This window comes from Engystomops pustulosus, chromosome 9, assembly GCF_040894005.1.
Source record: "Engystomops pustulosus chromosome 9, aEngPut4.maternal, whole genome shotgun sequence".
In the NCBI taxonomy this organism is placed as follows: Eukaryota; Metazoa; Chordata; class Amphibia; order Anura; family Leptodactylidae; genus Engystomops; species Engystomops pustulosus.
In genome coordinates, this window is record NC_092419.1 from 64287064 (window position 1) to 64302882 (window position 15819).

At 44.9% G+C, this 15819-nt stretch overlaps 43 pseudogenes; all 43 read left to right on the top strand.

The window, feature by feature from the left end:
• The first annotated feature begins 196 nt into the window (after positions 1-196).
• LOC140082798 (5S ribosomal RNA) lies at positions 197-315 on the top strand (annotated as a pseudogene).
• Positions 316-574: 259 nt separating this feature from the next.
• LOC140082799 (5S ribosomal RNA) lies at positions 575-693 on the top strand (annotated as a pseudogene).
• A 70-nt stretch (positions 694-763) lies between these two features.
• Positions 764-882, top strand: LOC140078543 (5S ribosomal RNA; annotated as a pseudogene).
• Positions 883-1330: 448 nt separating this feature from the next.
• LOC140092534 (5S ribosomal RNA) lies at positions 1331-1449 on the top strand (annotated as a pseudogene).
• A 69-nt stretch (positions 1450-1518) lies between these two features.
• LOC140083434 (5S ribosomal RNA) lies at positions 1519-1637 on the top strand (annotated as a pseudogene).
• Positions 1638-1706: 69 nt separating this feature from the next.
• LOC140093902 (5S ribosomal RNA) lies at positions 1707-1825 on the top strand (annotated as a pseudogene).
• Positions 1826-2084: 259 nt separating this feature from the next.
• LOC140082800 (5S ribosomal RNA) lies at positions 2085-2203 on the top strand (annotated as a pseudogene).
• A 70-nt stretch (positions 2204-2273) lies between these two features.
• Positions 2274-2392, top strand: LOC140078544 (5S ribosomal RNA; annotated as a pseudogene).
• A 448-nt stretch (positions 2393-2840) lies between these two features.
• LOC140092535 (5S ribosomal RNA) lies at positions 2841-2959 on the top strand (annotated as a pseudogene).
• A 69-nt stretch (positions 2960-3028) lies between these two features.
• LOC140083445 (5S ribosomal RNA) lies at positions 3029-3147 on the top strand (annotated as a pseudogene).
• A 69-nt stretch (positions 3148-3216) lies between these two features.
• On the top strand, positions 3217-3335 carry LOC140093914 (5S ribosomal RNA; annotated as a pseudogene).
• A 70-nt stretch (positions 3336-3405) lies between these two features.
• Positions 3406-3524, top strand: LOC140092481 (5S ribosomal RNA; annotated as a pseudogene).
• Positions 3525-3972: 448 nt separating this feature from the next.
• Positions 3973-4091, top strand: LOC140096752 (5S ribosomal RNA; annotated as a pseudogene).
• Positions 4092-4350: 259 nt separating this feature from the next.
• On the top strand, positions 4351-4469 carry LOC140083945 (5S ribosomal RNA; annotated as a pseudogene).
• A 70-nt stretch (positions 4470-4539) lies between these two features.
• On the top strand, positions 4540-4658 carry LOC140079437 (5S ribosomal RNA; annotated as a pseudogene).
• Positions 4659-4728: 70 nt separating this feature from the next.
• LOC140081181 (5S ribosomal RNA) lies at positions 4729-4847 on the top strand (annotated as a pseudogene).
• Positions 4848-4917: 70 nt separating this feature from the next.
• LOC140096008 (5S ribosomal RNA) lies at positions 4918-5036 on the top strand (annotated as a pseudogene).
• A 447-nt stretch (positions 5037-5483) lies between these two features.
• LOC140082801 (5S ribosomal RNA) lies at positions 5484-5602 on the top strand (annotated as a pseudogene).
• Positions 5603-5861: 259 nt separating this feature from the next.
• LOC140082802 (5S ribosomal RNA) lies at positions 5862-5980 on the top strand (annotated as a pseudogene).
• Positions 5981-6050: 70 nt separating this feature from the next.
• LOC140078545 (5S ribosomal RNA) lies at positions 6051-6169 on the top strand (annotated as a pseudogene).
• Positions 6170-6987: 818 nt separating this feature from the next.
• Positions 6988-7106, top strand: LOC140093660 (5S ribosomal RNA; annotated as a pseudogene).
• A 70-nt stretch (positions 7107-7176) lies between these two features.
• On the top strand, positions 7177-7295 carry LOC140087252 (5S ribosomal RNA; annotated as a pseudogene).
• Positions 7296-7554: 259 nt separating this feature from the next.
• Positions 7555-7673, top strand: LOC140088564 (5S ribosomal RNA; annotated as a pseudogene).
• Positions 7674-8122: 449 nt separating this feature from the next.
• LOC140082803 (5S ribosomal RNA) lies at positions 8123-8241 on the top strand (annotated as a pseudogene).
• Positions 8242-8500: 259 nt separating this feature from the next.
• Positions 8501-8619, top strand: LOC140086159 (5S ribosomal RNA; annotated as a pseudogene).
• A 70-nt stretch (positions 8620-8689) lies between these two features.
• LOC140097188 (5S ribosomal RNA) lies at positions 8690-8808 on the top strand (annotated as a pseudogene).
• A 259-nt stretch (positions 8809-9067) lies between these two features.
• On the top strand, positions 9068-9186 carry LOC140078410 (5S ribosomal RNA; annotated as a pseudogene).
• A 625-nt stretch (positions 9187-9811) lies between these two features.
• LOC140093926 (5S ribosomal RNA) lies at positions 9812-9930 on the top strand (annotated as a pseudogene).
• Positions 9931-10000: 70 nt separating this feature from the next.
• LOC140084476 (5S ribosomal RNA) lies at positions 10001-10119 on the top strand (annotated as a pseudogene).
• Positions 10120-10756: 637 nt separating this feature from the next.
• On the top strand, positions 10757-10875 carry LOC140094108 (5S ribosomal RNA; annotated as a pseudogene).
• Positions 10876-10945: 70 nt separating this feature from the next.
• On the top strand, positions 10946-11064 carry LOC140098714 (5S ribosomal RNA; annotated as a pseudogene).
• A 70-nt stretch (positions 11065-11134) lies between these two features.
• On the top strand, positions 11135-11253 carry LOC140094915 (5S ribosomal RNA; annotated as a pseudogene).
• Positions 11254-11503: 250 nt separating this feature from the next.
• Positions 11504-11622, top strand: LOC140084656 (5S ribosomal RNA; annotated as a pseudogene).
• A 447-nt stretch (positions 11623-12069) lies between these two features.
• On the top strand, positions 12070-12188 carry LOC140096970 (5S ribosomal RNA; annotated as a pseudogene).
• A 259-nt stretch (positions 12189-12447) lies between these two features.
• LOC140096414 (5S ribosomal RNA) lies at positions 12448-12566 on the top strand (annotated as a pseudogene).
• A 259-nt stretch (positions 12567-12825) lies between these two features.
• On the top strand, positions 12826-12944 carry LOC140088965 (5S ribosomal RNA; annotated as a pseudogene).
• Positions 12945-13392: 448 nt separating this feature from the next.
• LOC140094175 (5S ribosomal RNA) lies at positions 13393-13511 on the top strand (annotated as a pseudogene).
• A 448-nt stretch (positions 13512-13959) lies between these two features.
• Positions 13960-14078, top strand: LOC140089398 (5S ribosomal RNA; annotated as a pseudogene).
• Positions 14079-14148: 70 nt separating this feature from the next.
• Positions 14149-14267, top strand: LOC140083456 (5S ribosomal RNA; annotated as a pseudogene).
• Positions 14268-14336: 69 nt separating this feature from the next.
• On the top strand, positions 14337-14455 carry LOC140097435 (5S ribosomal RNA; annotated as a pseudogene).
• A 70-nt stretch (positions 14456-14525) lies between these two features.
• LOC140090174 (5S ribosomal RNA) lies at positions 14526-14644 on the top strand (annotated as a pseudogene).
• Positions 14645-14902: 258 nt separating this feature from the next.
• Positions 14903-15021, top strand: LOC140078332 (5S ribosomal RNA; annotated as a pseudogene).
• Positions 15022-15658: 637 nt separating this feature from the next.
• Positions 15659-15777, top strand: LOC140094109 (5S ribosomal RNA; annotated as a pseudogene).
• The last annotated feature ends 42 nt before the right edge of the window (positions 15778-15819 follow it).

Genomic DNA, 15819 nt, shown 5'->3' on the forward strand with positions numbered 1-15819 from the left:
AGCTGCTGTCAACGGCCATTCTAAGCTGAATGTGCCTTCTCTTGTCAGATTGCAGCAGCAATGCAGCTTAAGGCTTGGCAAGTACCAGCATGGGAGACTGGCTTGAAATCCCAAGTTCTGGTGACCTTTTTGAACCTGAAAATTGTGTGAGTTTCTATATGAGATAGTAGAAGAAGGTTCAAATTGAACAACTGCTGTCAATGGCCATTCTAAGCTGAATGTGCCTGCTCTCGTCAGATCGCAGCAGCAATGCAGCTTAAGGCTTGGCAAGTACCAGCATGGGAGACTGGCTGGGAATCCCAAGTTCCGTTGACCTTTTTGAACCTGAAAATTGTGTTAGTTTCTCTATGAGATAGTAAAAGAAGGTTCAAATTGAACAGCTGCTGTCAACGGCCATTCTAAGCTGAATGTGCGTGCTCTTGTCAGATCACAGCAGCGATGCAGCTTAAGGCTTGGCAAGTACCAGCATGGGAGACTGGCTTCGAATCCCAAGTTCTGGTGACCTTTTTGAACCTGAAAATTGTGTTAGTTTCTATATGAGATAGTAGAAGAAGGTTAAAATTGAACAACTGCTGTCAATGGCCATTCTAAGCTGAATGTGCCTGCTCTCGTCAGATCGCAGCAGCAATGCAGCTTAAGGCTTGGCAAGTACCAGCATGGGAGACTGGCTGGGAATCCCAAGTTCCGTTGACCTTTTTTAACCTGAAAATTGTGTTAGTTTCTCTATGAGATAGCAAAAGAAGGTTCAAATTGAACAGCTGCTGTCAACGGCCATTCTAAGCTGAATGTGCCTGCTCTCGTCAGATCGCAGCAACAATGCAGCTTAAGGCTTGGCAAGTACCAGCATGGGAGACTGGCTGGGAATCCCAAGTTCTGTTGACCTTTTTGAAACTGAAAATTGTGTTAGTTTCTCTATGAGATAGTAAAAGAAGGTTCAAATTGAACAGCTGCTGTCAACGGCCATTCTAAGCTGAATGTGCGTGCTCTTGTCAGATCGCAGCAGCGATGCAGCTTAAGGCTTGGCAAGTACCAGCATGGGAGACTGGCTTGGAATCCCAAGTTCTGTTGACCTTTTTGAACCTGAAAATTGTGTTAGTTTCTCTATGAGATAGTAGAAGAAGGTTCAAATTGAACAACTGCTGTCAACGGCCATTCTAAGCTGAATGTGTGTGCTCTTTTCAGATCGCAGCAGCGATGCAGCTTAAGGCTTGGCAAGTACCAGCATGGGAGACTGGCTGGGAATCTCAAGTTCTGTTGACCATTTTTAACCTGAAAATTGTGTTAGTTTCTCTATGAGATAGTAAAAGAAGGTTCAAATTGAACAGCTGCTGTCAACGGCCATTCTAAGCTGAATGAGCCTGCTCTCGTCAGATCACAGCAGCAATGCAGCTTAAGGCTTGGCAAGTACCAGCATGGGAGACTGGCTGGGAATTCCAAGTTCCGTTGACCTTTTTGAACCTGAAAATGTGTTAGTTTCTCTATGAGATAGTAAAAGAAGGTTCAAATTGAACAGCTGCTGTCAACGGCCATTCTAAGCTGAATGTGCCTGCTCTCGTCAGATCGCAGCAGCAATGCAGCTTAAGGCTTGGCAAGTACCAGCATGGGAGACTGGCTGGGAATTCCAAGTTCCGTTGACCTTTTTGAACCTGAAAATGTGTTAGTTTCTCTATGAGATAGTAAAAGAAGGTTCAAATTGAACAGCTGCTGTCAACGGCCATTCTAAGCTGAATGTGCCTGCTCTCGTCAGATCGCAGCAGCAATGCAGCTTAAGGCTTGGCAAGTACCAGCATGGGAGACTGGCTGGGAATCCCAAGTTCCGTTGACCTTTTTGAACCTGAAAATTGTGTTAGTTTCTCTATGAGATAGTAAAAGAAGGTTCAAATTGAACAGCTGCTGTCAACGGCCATTCTAAGCTGAATGTGCGTGCTCTTGTCAGATCACAGCAGCGATGCAGCTTAAGGCTTGGCAAGTACCAGCATGGGAGACTGGCTTCGAATCCCAAGTTCTGGTGACCTTTTTGAACCTGAAAATTGTGTTAGTTTCTATATGAGATAGTAGAAGAAGGTTAAAATTGAACAACTGCTGTCAATGGCCATTCTAAGCTGAATGTGCCTGCTCTCGTCAGATCGCAGCAGCAATGCAGCTTAAGGCTTGGCAAGTACCAGCATGGGAGACTGGCTGGGAATCCCAAGTTCCGTTGACCTTTTTTAACCTGAAAATTGTGTTAGTTTCTCTATGAGATAGCAAAAGAAGGTTCAAATTGAACAGCTGCTGTCAACGGCCATTCTAAGCTGAATGTGCCTGCTCTCGTCAGATCGCAGCAACAATGCAGCTTAAGGCTTGGCAAGTACCAGCATGGGAGACTGGCTGGGAATCCCAAGTTCTGTTGACCTTTTTGAAACTGAAAATTGTGTTAGTTTCTCTATGAGATAGTAAAAGAAGGTTCAAATTGAACAGCTGCTGTCAACGGCCATTCTAAGCTGAATGTGCGTGCTCTTGTCAGATCGCAGCAGCGATGCAGCTTAAGGCTTGGCAAGTACCAGCATGGGAGACTGGCTTGGAATCCCAAGTTCTGTTGACCTTTTTGAACCTGAAAATTGTGTTAGTTTCTCTATGAGATAGTAGAAGAAGGTTCAAATTGAACAACTGCTGTCAACGGCCATTCTAAGCTGAATGTGTGTGCTCTTTTCAGATCGCAGCAGCGATGCAGCTTAAGGCTTGGCAAGTACCAGCATGGGAGACTGGCTGGGAATCTCAAGTTCTGTTGACCATTTTTAACCTGAAAATTGTGTTAGTTTCTCTATGAGATAGTAAAAGAAGGTTCAAATTGAACAGCTGCTGTCAACGGCCATTCTAAGCTGAATGAGCCTGCTCTCGTCAGATCACAGCAGCAATGCAGCTTAAGGCTTGGCAAGTACCAGCATGGGAGACTGGCTGGGAATTCCAAGTTCCGTTGACCTTTTTGAACCTGAAAATGTGTTAGTTTCTCTATGAGATAGTAAAAGAAGGTTCAAATTGAACAGCTGCTGTCAACGGCCATTCTAAGCTGAATGTGCCTGCTCTCGTCAGATCGCAGCAGCAATGCAGCTTAAGGCTTGGCAAGTACCAGCATGGGAGACTGGCTGGGAATTCCAAGTTCCGTTGACCTTTTTGAACCTGAAAATGTGTTAGTTTCTCTATGAGATAGTAAAAGAAGGTTCAAATTGAACAGCTGCTGTCAACGGCCATTCTAAGCTGAATGTGCCTGCTCTCGTCAGATCGCAGCAGCAATGCAGCTTAAGGCTTGGCAAGTACCAGCATGGGAGACTGGCTGGGAATCCCAAGTTCCGTTGACCTTTTTGAACCTGAAAATTGTGTTAGTTTCTCTATGAGATAGTAAAAGAAGGTTCAAATTGAACAGCTGCTGTCAATGGCCATTCTAAGCTGAATGTGCCTGCTCTCGTCAGATCGCAGCAGCAATGCAGCTTAAGGCTTGGCAAGTACCAGCATGGGAGACTGGCTGGGAATCCCAAGTTCCGCTGACCTTTTTGAACCTGAAAATTGTGTTAGTTTCTCTATGAGATAGTAAAAGAAGGTTCAAATTGAAAAGCTGCTGTCAACGGCCATTCTAAGCGGAATGTGCGTGCTCTTGTCAGATCGCAGCAGCGATGCAGCTTAAGGCTTGGCAAATACCAGCATGGGAGACTGGCTGGGAATCCCAAGTTCTGGTGACCTTTTTGAACCTTAAAATTGTGTTAGTTTCTCTATGAGATAGTAGAAGAAGGTTCAAATTGAACAACTGCTGTCAACGGCCATTCTAAGCTGAATGTGTGTGCTCTTTTCAGATCGCAGCAGCGATGCAGCTTAAGGCTTGGCAAGTACCAGCATGGGAGACTGGCTGGGAATCCCAAGTTCTGTTGACCTTTTTGAACCTGAAAATTGTGTTAGTTTCTCTATGAGATAGTAAAAGAAGGTTCAAATTGAACAGCTGCTGTCAACGGCAATTCTAAGCTGAATGTGCCTGCTCTCGTCAGATCGCAGCAGCAATGCAGCTTAAGGCTTGGCAAGTACCAGCATGGGAGACTGGCTGGGAATCCCAAGTTCTGGTGACCGTTTTGAACCTGAAAATTGTGTTAGTTTCTCTATGAGATAGTAGAAGAAGGTTCAAATTGAACAACTGCTGTCAGCGGCCATTCTAAGCTGAATGTGTGTGCTCTTTTCAGATCGCAGCAGCGATGCAGCTTAAGGCTTGGCAAGTACCAGCATGGGAGACTGGCTGGGAATCCCAAGTTCTGTTGACCTTTTTGAACCTGAAAATTGTGTTAGTTTCTCTATGAGATAGTAAAAGAAAGTTCAAATTGAACAGCTGCTGTCAACGGCAATTCTAAGCTGAATGTGCCTGCTCTCGTCAGATCGCAGCAGCAATGCAGCTTAAGGCTTGGCAAGTACCAGCATGGGAGACTGGCTGGGAATCCCAAGTTCCGTTGACCGTTTTGAACCTGAAAATTGTGTTAGTTTCTCTATGAGATAGCAAAAGAAGGTTCAAATTGAACAGCTGCTGTCAACGGCCATTCTAAGCTGAATGTGCCTGCTCTCGTCAGATCGCAGCAGCAATGCAGCTTAAGGCTTGGCAAGTACCAGCATGGGAGACTGGCTGGGAATCCCAAGTTCTGTTGACCTTTTTTAACCTGAAAATTGTGTTAGTTTCTATATGAGATAGTAAAAGAAGGTTCAAATTGAACAGCTGCTGTCAACGGCCATTCTAAGCTGAATGTGCCTGCTCTCGTCAGATCGCAGCAGCAATGCAGCTTAAGGCTTGGCAAGTACCAGCATGGGAGACTGGCTGGGAATCCCAAGTACCGTTGACCTTTTTGAACCTGAAAATTGTGTTAGTTTCTCTATGAGATAGTAAAAGAAGGTTCAAATTGAACAGCTGCTTTCAACGGCCATTCTAAGCTGAATGTGCCTGCTCTTGTCAGATCGCAGCAGCAATGCAGCTTAAGGCTTGGCAAGTACCAGCATGGGAGACTGGCTGGGAATCCCAAGTTCTGTTGACCTTTTTGAACCTGAAAATGTGTTAGTTTCTCTATGAGATAGTAAAAGAAGGTTCAAATTGAACAGCTGCTGTCAACGGCCATTCTAAGCTGTATGTGCGTGCTCTTGTCAGATCGCAGCAGCGATGCAGCTTAAGGCTTGGCAAGTACCAGCATGGGAGACTGGCTTGGAATCCCAAGTTCTGGTGACCTTTTTGAACCTGAAAATTGAGTTAGTTTCTCTATGAGATAGCAAAAGAAGGTTCAAATTGAACAGCTGCTGTCAACGGCCATTCTAAGCTGAATGTGCCTTCTCTTGTCAGATTGCAGCAGCAATGCAGCTTAAGGCTTGGCAAGTACCAGCATGGGAGACTGGCTTGGAATCCCAAGTTCTGGTGACCTTTTTGAACCTGAAAATTGTGTGAGTTTCTATATGAGATAGTAGAAGAAGGTTCAAATTGAACAACTGCTGTCAATGGCCATTCTAAGCTGAATGTGCCTGCTCTCGTCAGATCGCAGCAGCAATGCAGCTTAAGGCTTGGCAAGTACCAGCATGGGAGACTGGCTGGGAATCCCAAGTTCCGTTGACCTTTTTGAACCTGAAAATTGTGTTAGTTTCTCTATGAGATAGTAAAAGAAAGTTCAAATTGAACAGCTGCTGTCAACGGCCATTCTAAGCTGAATGTGCGTGCTCTTGTCAGATCACAGCAGCGATGCAGCTTAAGGCTTGGCAAGTACCAGCATGGGAGACTGGCTTGGAATCCCAAGTTCTGGTGACCTTTTTGAACCTGAAAATTGTGTTAGTTTCTATATGAGATAGTAGAAGAAGGTTAAAATTGAACAACTGCTGTCAATGGCCATTCTAAGCTGAATGTGCCTGCTCTCGTCAGATCGCAGCAGCAATGCAGCTTAAGGCTTGGCAAGTACCAGCATGGGAGACTGGCTGGGAATCCCAAGTTCCGTTGACCTTTTTTAACCTGAAAATTGTGTTAGTTTCTCTATGAGATAGCAAAAGAAGGTTCAAATTGAACAGCTGCTGTCAACGGCCATTCTAAGCTGAATGTGCCTGCTCTCGTCAGATCGCAGCAACAATGCAGCTTAAGGCTTGGCAAGTACCAGCATGGGAGACTGGCTGGGAATCCCAAGTTCTGTTGACCTTTTTGAAACTGAAAATTGTGTTAGTTTCTCTATGAGATAGTAAAAGAAGGTTCAAATTGAACAGCTGCTGTCAACGGCCATTCTAAGCTGAATGTGCGTGCTCTTGTCAGATCGCAGCAGCGATGCAGCTTAAGGCTTGGCAAGTACCAGCATGGGAGACTGGCTTGGAATCCCAAGTTCTGTTGACCTTTTTGAACCTGAAAATTGTGTTAGTTTCTCTATGAGATAGTAGAAGAAGGTTCAAATTGAACAACTGCTGTCAACGGCCATTCTAAGCTGAATGTGTGTGCTCTTTTCAGATCGCAGCAGCGATGCAGCTTAAGGCTTGGCAAGTACCAGCATGGGAGACTGGCTGGGAATATCAAGTTCTGTTGATCATTTTTAACCTGAAAATTGTGTTAGTTTCTCTATGAGATAGTAAAAGAAGGTTCAAATTGAGCAGCTGCTGTCAACGGCCATTCTAAGCTGAATGTGCCTGCTCTCGTCAGATTGCAGCAGCTTAAGGCTTGGCAAGTACCAGCATGGGAGACTGGCTGGGAATCCGAAGTTCCGTTGACCTTTTTGAACCTGAATATTGTGTTAGTTTCTCTATGAGATAGTAAAAGAAGGTTCAAATTGAACAACTGCTGTCAACGGCCATTCTAAGCTGAATGTGCGTGCTCTTGTCAGATCGCAGCAGAGATGCAGCTTAAGGCTTGGCAAATGACAGCATGGGAGACTGGCTGGGAATCCCAAGTTCTGTTGACCTTTTTGAACTTGAAAATTGTGTTAGTTTCTCTATGAGATAGTAAAAGAAGGTTCAAATTGAACAGCTGCTGTCAACGGCCATTCTAAGCTGAATGTGCCTGCTCTCGTCAAATCGCAGCAGCAATGCAGCTTAAGGCTTGGCAAGTACCAGCATGGGAGACTGGCTGGGAATCCCAAGTTCTGTTGACCTTTTTGAACCTGAAAATTGTGTTAGTTTCTCTATGCGATAGTAAAAGAAGGTTCAAATTGAACAGCTGCTGTCAACGGCCATTCTAAGCTGAATGTGCCTGCTCTCGTCAGGTCGCAGCAGCAATGCAGCTTAAGGCTTGGCAAGTACCATCATGGGAGACTGGCTGGGAATCCCAAGTTCCGTTGACCTTTTTGAACCTGAAAATTGTGTTAGTTTCTCTATGAGATAGTAAAAGAAGGTTCAAATTGAAAAGCTGCTGTCAACGGCCATTCTAACCTGAATGTGCGTGCTCTTGTCAAATCGCAGCAGTGATGCAGCTTAAGGCTTGGCAAGTACTAGCATGGGAGACTGGCTGGGAATCCCAAGTTCTGTTGACTGGTTTGAACCTGAAAATTGTGTTAGTTTCTCTATGAGATAGTAAAAGAAGGTTAAAATTGAACAGCTGCTGTCAACGGCCATTCTAAGCTGAATGTGCCTGCTCTCGTCAGATCGCAGCAGCAATGCAGCTTAAGGCTTGGCAAATACCAGCATGGGAGACTGGCTGGGAATCCCAAGTTCCGTTGACCTTTTTGAACATGAAAATTGTGTTAGTTTCTCTATGAGATAGCAAAAGAAGGTTCAAATTGAACAGCTGCTGTCAACGGCCAATCTAAGCTGAATGTGCCTGCTCTTGTCAGATTCGCAGCAGCAATGCAGCTTAAGGCTTGGCAAGTACCAGCATGGGAGACTGGCCTGGAATCCCAAGTTCTGGTGACCTTTTTGAACCTGAAAATTGTGTTAGTTTCTATATGAGATAGTAGAAGAAGGTTCAAATTGAACAACTGCTGTCAACGGCCATTCTAAGCTGAATGTGCGTGCTCTTGTCAGATCGCAGCAACGATGCAGCTTAAGGCTTGGCAAGTACCAGCATGGGAGACTGGCTGGGAATCCCAAGTTCCATTTACCTTTTTGAACCTGAAAATTGTGTTAGTTTCTATATGAGATAGTAGAAGAAGGTTCAAATTGAACAACTGCTGTCAATGGCCATTCTAAGCTGAATGTGCCTGCTCTCGTCAGATCGCAGCAGCAATGCAGCTTAAGGCTTGGCAAGTACCAGCATGGGAGACTGGCTGGGAATCCCAAGTTCCGTTGACCTTTTTGAACCTGAAAATTGTGTTAGTTTCTCTATGAGATAGTAAAAGAAGGTTCAAATTGAACAGCTGCTGTCAACGGCCATTCTAAGCTGAATGTGCGTGCTCTTGTCAGATCGCAGCAGCGATGCAGCTTAAGGCTTGGCAAGTACCAGCATGGGAGACTGGCTTGGAATCCCAAGTTCTGGTGACCTTTTTGAACCTGAAAATTGTGTTAGTTTCTATATGAGATAGTAGAAGAAGGTTCAAATTGAACAGCTGCTGTCAACAGCCATTCTAAGCTTAATGTGCCTGCTCTCGTCAGATCGCAGCAGCAATGCAGCTTAAGGCTTGGCAAGTACCAGCATGGGAGACTGGCTGGGAATCCCAAGTTCTGTTGACCTTTTTGAACCTGAAAATTGTGTTAGTTTCTCTATGAGATAGTAAAAGAAGGTTCAAATTGAACAGCTGCTGTCAACGGCCATTCTAAGCTGAATGTGCGTGCTCTTGTCAGATCGCAGCAGCGATGCAGCTTAAGGCTTGGCAAGTACCAGCATGGGAGACTGGCTGGGAATCCCAAGTTCTGTTGACCTTTTTGAACTTGAAAATTGTTTTAGTTTCTCTATGAGATAGTAAAAGAAGGTTCAATTTGAAATGCTGCTGTCAATGGCCATTCTAAGCTGAATGTGCCTCCTCTCGTCAGATCGCAGCAGCAATGCAGATTAAGGCTTGGCAAGTACCAGCATGGGAGACTGGCTGGGAATCCCAAGTTCCGTTGACCTTTTTTAACCTGAAAATTGTGTTCGTTTCTCTATGAGATAGCAAAAGAAGGTTCAAATTGAACAGCTGCTGTCAACGGCCATTCTAAGCTGAATGTGCCTGCTCTCGTCAGATCGCAGCAGCAATGCAGCTTAAGGCTTGGCAAGTACCAGCATGGGAGACTGGCTGGGAATTCCAAGTTCTGTTGACCTTTTTGAAACTGAAAATTGTGTTAGTTTCTCTATGAGATAGTAAAAGAAGGTTCAAATTGAACAGCTGCTGTCAACGGCCATTCTAAGCTGAATGTGCGTGCTCTTGTCAGATCGCAGCAGCGATGCAGCTTAAGGCTTGGCAAGTACCAGCATGGGAGACTTGCTTGGAATCCCAAGTTCTGGGGACCTTCTTGAACCTGAAAATTGTGTTAGTTTCTATATAAAATAGTAGAAGAAGGTTCAAATTGAACAATTGCTGTCAATGGCCATTCTAAGCTGAATGTGCCTGCTCTTGCCAGATCGCAGCAGCAATGCAGCTTAAGGCTTGGCAAGTACCAGCATGGGAATCCCAAGTTCCGTTGCCCTTTTTGAACCTGAAAATTGTGTTATTTTCTCTATGAGATAGTAAAAGAAGGTTCAAATTGAACAGCTGCTGTCAACGGCCATTCTAAGCTGAATGTGTGTGCTCTTGTCAGATCGCAGCAGCGATGCAGCTTAAGGCTTGGCAAGTACCAGCATGGGAGACTGGCTTGGAATCCCAAGTTCTGGTGACCTTTTTGAACCTGAAAATTGTGTTAGTTTCTATATGAGATAGTAGAAGAAGGTTCAAATTGAACAACTGCTGTCAACGGCCATTCTAAGCTGAATGTGCCTGCTCTCGTCAGATCGCAGCAGCAATGCAGCTTAAGGCTTGGCAAGTACCAGCATGGGAGACTGGCTGGGAATCCCAAGTTCCGTTGACCTTTTTTAACCTGAAAATTGTGTTAGTTTCTCTATGAGATAGCAAAAGAAGGTTCAAATTGAACAGCTGCCGTCAACGGCCATTCTAAGCTGAATGTGCCTGCTCTCGTCAGATCGCAGCAGCAATGCAGCTTAAGGCTTGGCAAGTACCAGCATGGGAGACTGGTTGGGAATCCCAAGTGCTGTTGACCTTTTTGAACCTGAAAATTGTGTTAGTTTCTCTATGAGATAGTAAAAGAAGGTTCAAATTGAACAGCTGCTGTCAACGGCCATTCTAAGCTGAATGTGCGTGCTCTTGTCAGATCGCAGCAGCGATGCAGCTTAAGGCTTGGCAAGTTCCAGCATGGGAGACTGGCTGGGAATCCCAAGTTCTGTTGACCTTTTTGAACTTGAAAATTGTTTTAGTTTCTCTATGAGATAGTAAAAGAAGGTTCAAATTGAACAGCTGCTGTCAACGGCCATTCTAAGCTGAATGTGCGTGCTCTTGTCAGATCGCAGCAGCGATGCAGCTTAAGGCTTGGCAAGTACCAGCATGGGAGACTGGCTGGGAATCCCAAGTTCTGGTGACTTTTTTGAACCTGAAAATTGTGTTAGTTTCTCTATGAGATAGTAGAAGAAGGTTCAAATTGAACAACTGCTGTCAACGGCCATTCTAAGCTGAATGTTTGTTCTCTTGTCAGATCGCAGCAGCGATGCAGCTTAAGGCTTGGCAAGTACCAGCATGGCAGACTGGCTGGGAATCCCAAGTTCTGTTGACCTTTTTGAACCTGAAAATTGTGTTAGTTTCTCTATGAGATAGTAAAAGAAGGTTCAAATTGAACAGCTGCTGTCAATGGCCATTCTAAGCTGAATGTGCCTGCTCTCGTCAGATCGCAGCAGCAATGCAGCTTAAGGCTTGGCAAGTACCAGCATGGGAGACTGGCTGGGAATCCGAAGTTCCGTTGACCTTTTTGAACCTGAAAATTGTGTTAGTTTCTGTATGAGATAGTAAAAGAAGGTTCAAATTGAAAAGCTGCTGTCAACGGCAATTCTAAGCTGAATTTCCCTGCTCTCGTCAGATCGCAGCAGCAATGCAACTTAAGGCTTGGCAAGTACCAGCATGGGAGACTGGCTGGGAATTCCAAGTTCCGTTGACCTTTTTGAACCTGAAAATTGTGTTAGTTTCTCTATGAGATAGTAAAAGAAGGTTCAAATTGAACAGCTGCTGTCAACGGCAATTCTAAGCTGAATGTGCCTGCTCTCGTCAGATTGCAGCAGCAATGCAGCTTAAGGCTTGGCAAGTACCAGCATGGGAGACTGGCTGGGAATCCCAAGTTCTGTTGACCTTTTTGAACCTGAAAATGTGTTAGTTTCTCTATGAGATAGTAAAAGAAGGTTCAAATTGAACAGCTGCTGTCAACGGCCATTCTAAGCTGAATGTGCCTGCTCTCGTCAGATCGCAGCAGCTTAAGGCTTGGCAAGTACCAGCATGGGAGACTGGCTGGGAATCCCAAGTTCCGTTGACCTTTTTGAACCTGAAAATTGTGTTAGTTTCTCTATGAGATAGTAAAAGAAGGTTCAAATTGAACAGATGCTGTCAACGGCCATTCTAAGCTGAATGTGCCTGCTCTCGTCAGATCGCAGCAGCAATGCAGCTTAAGGCTTGGCAAGTACCAGCATGGGAGACTGGCTGGGAATCTCAAGTTCTGTTGACCTTTTTGAACCTGAAAATGTGTTAGTTTCTCTATGAGATAGTAAAAGAAGGTTCAAATTGAACAGCTGCTGTCAACGGCCATTCTAAGCTGAATGTGCGTGCTCTTGTCAGATCACAGCAGCGATGCAGCTTAAGGCTTGGCAAGTACCAGCATGGGAGACTGGCTTGGAATCCCAAATTCTGGTGACCTTTCTGAACCTGAAAATTGTGTTAGTTTCTCTATGAGATAGCAAAAGAAGGTTCAAATTGAACAGCTGCTGTCAACGGCCATTCTAAGCTGAATGTGCCTGCTCTTGTCAGATTGCAGCAGCAATGCAGCTTAAGGCTTGGCAAGTACCAGCATGGGAGACTGGCTTGGAATCCCAAGTTCTGGTGACCTTTTTGAACCTGAAAATTGTGTTAGTTTCTATATAAGATAGTAGAAGAAGGTTCAAATTGAACAACTGCTGTCAATGGCCATTCTAAGCTGAATGTGCCTGCTCTCGCCAGATCGCAGCAGCAATGCAGCTTAAGGCTTGGCAAGTACCAGCATGGGAGACTGGCTGGGAATCCCAAGTTCCGTTGCCCTTTTTGAACCTGAAAATTGTGTTAGTTTCTCTATGAGATAGTAAAAGAAGGTTCAAATTGAACAGCTGCTGTCAACGGCCATTCTAAGCTGAATGTGCGTGCTCTTGTCAGATCGCAGCAGCGATGCAGCTTAAGGCTTGGCAAGAACCAGCATGGGAGACTGGCTTGGAATCCCAAGTTCTGGTGACCTTTTTGAACCTGAAAATTGTGTTAGTTTCTATATGAGATAGTAAAAGAAGGTTCAAATTGAACAACTGCTGTTGATGGCCATTCTAAGCTGAATGTGCCTGCTCTCATCAGATTGCAGCAGCAATGCAGCTTAAGGCTTGGCAAGTACCAGCATGGGAGACTGGCTGGGAATCCCAAGTTCTGTTGACCTTTTTGAACCTGAAAATTGTGTTAGTTTCTCTATGAGATAGTAAAAGAAGGTTCAAATTGAACAGCTGCTGTCAACGGCCATTCTAAGCTGAATGTGCGTGCTCTTGTCAGATCGCAGCAGCAATGCAGCTTAAGGCTTGGCAAGTTCCAGCATGGGAGACTGGCTGGGAATCCCAAGTTCTGTTGACCTTTTTGAACTTGAAAATTGTTTTAGTTTCTCTATGAGATAGTAAAAGAAGGTTCAATTTGAAATGCTGCTGTCAACGGCCATTCTAAGCTGAATGTGCCTGCTCTTGTCAGATCGCAGCAGCAATGCAGCTTAAGGCTTGGCAAGTACCAGCATGGGAGACTGGCTGGGAATCCCAAGTTCCGTTGACCTTTTTGAACCTGAAAATTGTGTTAGTTTCTCTATGAGATAGTAAAAGAAGGTTCAAATTGAACAGCCGCTGTCAACGGCCATTCTAAGCTGAATGTGCGTGCTCTTGTCAGATCGCAGCAGCGATGCAGCTTAAGGCTTGGCAAGTACCAGCATGGGAGACTGGCTGGGAATCCCAAGTTCTGGTGACTTTTTTGAACCTGAAAATTGTGTTAGTTTCTCTATGAGATAGTAGAAGAAGGTTCAAATTGAACAACTGCTGTCAACGGCCATGCTAAGCTGAATGTGTGTACTCTTGTCAGATCGCAGCAGCGATGCAGCTTAAGGCTTGGCAAGTACCAGCATGGGAGACTGGCTGGGAATCCCAAGTTCTGTTGACCTTTTTGAACCTGAAATTTGTGTTAGTTTCTCTATGAGATAGTAAAAGAAGGTTCAAATTGAACAGCTGCTGTCAATGCCCATTCTAAGCTGAATGTGCCTGCTCTCGTCAGATCGCAGCAGCGATGCAGCTTAAGGCTTGGCAAGTACCAGCATGGGAGACTGGCTGGGAATCCCAAGTTCCGTTGACCTTTTTGAACCTGAAAATTGTGTTAGTTTCTCTATGAGATAGTAAAAGAAGGTTCAAATTGAAAAGCTGCTGTCAATGGCCGTTCTAAGCTGAATGTGCGTGCTCTTGTCAGATCGCAGCAGCGATGCAGTTTAAGGCTTGGCAAGTACCAGCATGGGAGACTGGCTGGGAATCCCAAGTTCTGGTGACCTTTTTGAACCTGAAAATTGTGTTAGTTTCTCTATGAGATAGTAGAAGAAGGTTCAAATTGAACAGCTGCTGTCAACGGCAATTCTAAGCTGAATGTGCGTGCTCTTGTCAGATCGCAGCAGCAATGCAGCTTAAGGCTTGGCAAGTACCAGCATGGGAGACTGGCTGGGAATCCCAAGTTCCGTTGACCTTTTTGAACCTGAAAATTGTGTTAGTTTCTCTATGAGATAGCAAAAGAAGGTTCAAATTGAACAGCTGCTGTCAACGGCCATTCTAAGCTGAATGTGCCTGCTCTCGTCAGATCGCAGCAGCAATGCAGCTTAAGGCTTGGCAAGTACCAGCATGGGAGACTGGCTGGGAATCCCAAGTTCTGTTAACCTTTTTTAACCTGAAAATTGTGTTAGTTTCTCTATGAGATAGTAAAAGAAGGTTCAAATTGAACAGCTGCTGTCAACGGCCATTCTAAGCTGAATGTGCCTGCTCTCGTCAGATCGCAGCAGCAATGCAGCTTAAGGCTTGGCAAGTACCAGCATGGGAGACTGGCTGGGAATTCCAAGTTCCGTTGACCTTTTTGAACCTGAAAATGTGTTAGTTTCTCTATGAGATAGTAAAAGAAGGTTCAAATTGAACAGCTGCTGTCAACGGCCATTCTAAGCTGAATGTGCCTGCTCTCGTCAGATCACAGCAGCAATGCAGCTTAAGGCTTGGCAAGTACCAGCATGGAAGACTGGCTGGGAATCCCAAGTTCCGTTGACATTTTTGAACCTGAAAATTGTGTTAGTTTCTCTTTGAGATAGCAAAAGAAGGTTCAAATTGAACAGCTGCTGTCAACGGCCATTCTAAGCTGAATGTGCCTGCTCTCGTCAGATCGCAGCAGCAATGCAGCGTAAGGCTTGGCAAGTACCAGCATGGGAGACTGGCTGGGAATTCCAAGTTCTGTTGACCTTTTTGAACCTGAAAATGTGTTAATTTCTCTATGAGATAGCAAAAGAAGGTTCAAATTGAACAGCTGCTGTCAACTGCCATTCTAAGCTGAATGTGCGTGCTCTTGTCAGATTGCAGCAGCGATTCAGCTTAAGGCTTGGCAAGTACCAGCAAGGGAAACTGGCTGGGAATCCCAAGTTCCGTTGACCTTTTTGAACCTGAAAATTGTGTTAGTTTCTCTATGAGATAGTAGAAGAAGGTTCAAATTGAACAGCTGCAGTCAACTGCCATTCTAAGCTGAATGTGCCTGCTCTCGTCAGATCGCAGCAGCAATGCAGCTTAAGGCTTGGCAAGTACCAGCATGGGAGACTGGTTGGGAATCCCAAGTGCTGTTGACCTTTTTGAACCTGAAAATTGTGTTAGTTTCTCTATGAGATAGTAAAAGAAGGTTCAAATTGAACAGCTGCTGTCAACGGCCATTCTAAGCTGAATGTGCGTGCTCTTGTCAGATCGCAGCAGCGATGCAGCTTAAGGCTTGGCAAGTTCCAGCATGGGAGACTGGCTGGGAATCCCAAGTTCTGTTGACCTTTTTGAACTTGAAAATTGTTTTAGTTTCTCTATGAGATAGTAAAAGAAGGTTCAAATTGAACAGCTGCTGTCAACGGCCATTCTAAGCTGAATGTGCGTGCTCTTGTCAGATCGCAGCAGCGATGCAGCTTAAGGCTTGGCAAGTACCAGCATGGGAGACTGGCTGGGAATCCCAAGTTCTGGTGACTTTTTTGAACCTGAAAATTGTGTTAGTTTCTCTATGAGATAGTAGAAGAAGGTTCAAATTGAACAACTGCTGTCAACGGCCATTCTAAGCTGAATGTTTGTTCTCTTGTCAGATCGCAGCAGCGATGCAGCTTAAGGCTTGGCAAGTACCAGCATGGCAGACTGGCTGGGAATCCCAAGTTCTGTTGACCTTTTTGAACCTGAAAATTGTGTTAGTTTCTCTATGAGATAGTAAAAGAAGGTTCAAATTGAACAGCTGCTGTCAATGGCCATTCTAAGCTGAATGTGCCTGCTCTCGTCAGATCGCAGCAGCAATGCAGCTTAAGGCTTGGCAAGTACCAGCATGGGAGACTGGCTGGGAATCCGAAGTTCCGTTGACCTTTTTGAACCTGAAAATTGTGTTAGTTTCTGTATGAGATAGT